Here is a 5061-nt window from a genome sequence, read left to right on the forward strand (position 1 = left end):
ATGCTCCGAAATTGTTTACTTGCAATATCTCAGATGTAAGAAATCGATATTTGACGATATTTTTTAGGTTTACTAAAAACAGATTGAAATAGAAATTTACATAGAAATTTCGTTGATTTACATGTTTATATGTGCAAAGTGACACAATTTAATTTGTAAATAGACTCGTTTAATAAAGGTAAGCTAATGATGATAAATATTACAAAGATTATTCACGAATATATTGGAATTTTAAAGAGAAAAGTAATATAACTTCGTTCGAAAATGATTTCTATATTTAGTAAAAATAAAAAACTGTTATTTTTAGTTTTAAGTTGTACATTACATGATGTTTCCAATAATACTCTGTAACTTCCTTAGTATAAGTTTTATAAATAACATTATTTATATTTTAACACGAGATCGTTTATTTAAAATGTTATAAAAAAAAAGGAAAGTAGTTTAAGCGTTCACTGACTTGTAATACTAAACAAGTAAAGAATTTAATGCATAGATAAAACCGAATTCGAAAATTAACCTTTTAAAATAATTCTATGGTTTCTTAATGTGTTAGTATATGTTACATTGTTATATAAATAATTATTAATTATGTTCTACATAATAGTACTATTGAAATGATCGTCCATGTCTTATCCTCATTACCTGTTTCATTGATAATGAAAATAAGTATAGCACTGCGATGCTAGTATCTATCCCAAACCAAATTTGGCAAATACAAATAATATATTTTCATATAAAATTTTGGTTTTTATATTTTCTATAGTACCTATAATATTAATTATTGAGATTCTTTCGATGAAAATAGATTTAAATATATTCATACAATTTTCAGGTACGTATAATTTAAATTCAATTTGAGAATCACCGTTTTCAAAAGAAAAACATTTCATATTAAAATTCTGTTATACTAAGTTATATCAGAATTTGTTTGTAAGAAAGATTAAATGAAAGTTTACACCTTCATGTGCCAAATACATTTTTAAAATAAAAACTTTTCTGTTACACTATAGTATGATGTAATAAAAACGATTTCGCAAAGTATGCTATTATCTTCCAAATTCATTTCTCTAACATCTATATTTTATTTCTTTTTCTTTTATTTTTTAATTCCTATATTCTTCTGATTTCCTGATAATTTCTAATTTTTAAAATATTTATTCAATTATTATTACTAGCTCTTATTATTAGAATCATCAGTCTCTAGAATGTTTGATGAGAAATCAAATATATTTTAATATTTTATATAATGTAGATTTTATTCCATTTTATTAAAAGAATCTCAATAATATACTATTAATTAAAAAGATGTAAAGATTAAAAGTTTTAATAATTGAAGACTTGTTGGATATATTAACATAGACGAAATATAGAATAGAACAAAATGTCAATCAGGAAAGTAATTTTAAAAATTGTACTAAATATACATTTATACATTTATACATATATACACTTATGAAAATACTTCTTGTAAAAAATGAAAATCAATCGTGAAAAATGAAGCTTCGTACAAAAATACTTCATTCTGTTTTCCAATTTATTTTTATACAAAGAATCATTTTTCGATCGCACTACAGATTACGTCCTACCACATGTAAATAACAGTACGCATTTTGTGGAACCATATCGCTCAAAAGTATTTGAACATTTTTTTGTTTCTATAGAACGTTTATTTCTATCATGAACGTTGTACAGATAAGCGATACTGTACGATCTTATTGTTTGAATGTAACAGAAAAATTTAGTTCTTTCGTTGACTGTAAAATTTCATAAACGTTAGGTTTTAATATAACACGTGTTTTATAATAAAGTATTATCAACATGTACTGTTTATAATTACAATGTATAATTATTTAAATTGAGAAATTGTTATATGAGAGTTAACAGACTAATAATGAAGTGTTTAGAACAATGAAACAGGAGAATAAGTATAAGAGAATAAATTTACTGAAAATAATAATAGGCTGTGTATGTATGTATGTATGCTTTTGGTAATTGTCGACTGCAATTAACACTCATATCGAAAATTCCACGATCACTGTTGCAGCTTTTATTACAAACAAAACAGTAATTTAAATTGCAGAGAAAATGGACTTCTACTGATTTTATTATTCAAATATTGTTACCAGAGTTAGAATATTATGGTGGAGCTGTTTTGTTACTTGAAGAATTCTTTATTTTTAAATTATTTAATTTCTAAGACGTGAACCAGAGAAAAAATCATTAAAAATGTCAATACATCGCGGCGAATTTAATTTGAATACAATACTGAAAAGTTCTTAAAAAATTTATTTAAATTTACAATTCGCTAATTTCACGAAAAGACGGGAAATATTACTTCCAGTTATATTTTCCTAGCATAAATCGACTAAATGTTTGGATGCTTGTGAGCGATGATGCATATGTACCATTTGTATATTTATAAATAAAAATTCTTATAATAAAATTACAATATTTATAGAACAATATGTCCTGAAATTTTATTACTTGAAATAAAAATAGAAAGAAGTATTTTTAATGGGACTTCAATCTATAGACTTCATTTGATTTAATTCAGCATCAATTATTTATAAAAAAGAAATATACATTTTAATAAACTATTTTAGAAAATGTCATTGTTTACGTTTTAATATTATATTAAAAATATATTATTAAATTTAAATAATAATAAAGGTTCCTCATAGGAATCTTCGAGCAGACTTAAATTATGGATATTCAATTGACAATATAATATACTTTATACATAATGTATTAATAGATATATTATTTCCTTGAAACTTTACATTGTTATTACTTCTATTATAATTTGAAATATGCGTTATTACTATTTAACTCTGAAAAAATAATATAATACCATTTTTACAATTATTACTTGGCAGTCAAGTAGATTATTTTCAATATAAAATTATATTAATTCCTCTACTATTAATACAATTTTGAAAACAGGATTTATAATACCTATAAATTCAGATAATGTGACTATTTGGCAAAATTGTTGCATTACACAAAGCAACAATTTTGAAGTTGAGAATTTTGGGCTTTCGCAATCTGGGTGATCGTAATAAAATTGTTATTATTTCAACCTAAGAGGTGGTCTCTATATATATTATAGAGAATTATGTACGTAGTGCATAAAAAAGAATATAAAAGATTATGTGTCTATTTATATATCTATAACTTGAGGTATTGAAAATAAAAAATTCTCGATCCTTCTCGAACTAAATTAATTTTGTTTACTAAAATTACTCTTGCAATTGCAATATTACTGTACTTATAAAGATTGTACTACAAAATACAATAACTTGTGGATGCCTCGATATATTTTTATAGATCTCGTATTGCGTATAAATTGAAACAAATGTGGTATGGGTGAATGGAGCGAGCGTTTGTCGTAGCAAGTGATAGGTGTTTAACACTAGATTTACGGAACGCATGAATTTGACGGAAGGGTTACTTCAATTATACAATGGTAACAGATTTAGTTAACTTATATTAACCCTTTGCACTCGGCGATCTTTTCGTTACAGAAACATAGTAATTCGAAGACTTCCTGCCATAAAGTCGACGATATTTTCAAAACGGTAATTAAGAAGTACAAATTAATTGTAAGATATAGAATTATTTTACCTCGATATTCCACGCGTCGTTGGACAATTTTAAATTTGAGATACTAATTAACAATGATCTCTAGAATTTAATTAAACGGTGACTGAGAGTAGCCTCTCGAGTGCAAAGGGTTAAGACTGTTAATATAATATATAATTGTTTTTAAATTAAACTAATCGTTTAAAAAAAGGCACGTGGTTTCCTTTATCTGTCAATTTGACAGGTGTCCTTAGAAATAGGTATACAGATAGCCTCCGTAAACGTAGTGTTAAATGGCATAGTAGAGGATCGAATGACTATTGGCGCGGTTGATGAGTGTTTGGAAAGGTACGAATGTGGATCGTGAGAATGTTTTTATTAAATAATCAGTGGTGCGTGAAGAACGAACGATTCTGTAAAAACACATCTAGAACCTTCCTGCGTTCGACAATGCGTAATAAGTATGAGTGGGCATAAAAGGGATATCGAATGATGCGAGTCAGAATGCAAGTGCGAGTACGTCGAGACGGTGCTACATGAGCACTAGTCGGGTAACGATCTGTATTTCTGTAATAAAATCATTATTTTAAAAGAGTTGTCGCTCCACTGTGAATCCAACTCTACACAAACGAATTATTTAAATATAAATGAACAATGATGAAAGAACGCCAAAAGTGTATATTTTTATTGTTTAAGATAATTTGATAACAATTTGTAACACATATCAACAATAAATATTAAATACGCAGTATTTGATATACTACTAGTATTATTTCACGAAATAACTTTCGATCTTGTTATTAGTTCACTTTTTATAAATATATATACATAAAATTATGTTTTTAAAAAAGTTCGTTCTCAGCCAATAATTAAAAGCACGAAGAAAACGAAATAAATTTAGTTGAAATGTTAATAATATTTGCTTGTCATATATTCTAGAATTTAGTATCGTCGTTTCAAAGAAATATAAATTTTAAATACAAATATGTTTGTATAAAGTTTAAAACATATGTTGAATATATAAAAAATAAATGCATAAATAAATACACATGAAATTGTGCTCTAAAAATATTTTCTTCTATATATTTATTATATAAAGAACGACATTTTATTATATATTAAACTGCAAATTCCATATTTTAGTGGAAGACTTAATAAAAATGAATTTAGTTATACAATTTACATAAATAATAAATACATCAAATTTGTTTTGTAAATATAAAGAATTATATATGAAATACTTAATATGTGAATATGAATCGTCCAAAAATATTTTATATAAAATTTGAAATAGTCTATACAATATTGTTCAAACATTATAGCTTGATATCGTTTAATATACAATACCTCGAAAAATCAATTCGCGTAAGAAAAATACGAATTCAAATCAAATGTATATTTGCATTTTCAAGACAATCTTGCACTTATTTTTTTTTTTTTTTTTTTTTTATTTTTCAAAATTTTAATTTTTTTATTCAT

This window comes from Eufriesea mexicana, unplaced genomic scaffold, assembly GCF_001483705.2.
Source record: "Eufriesea mexicana isolate 0111107269 unplaced genomic scaffold, ASM148370v2 scaffold598, whole genome shotgun sequence".
NCBI lineage: Eukaryota > Metazoa > Arthropoda > Insecta > Hymenoptera > Apidae > Eufriesea > Eufriesea mexicana.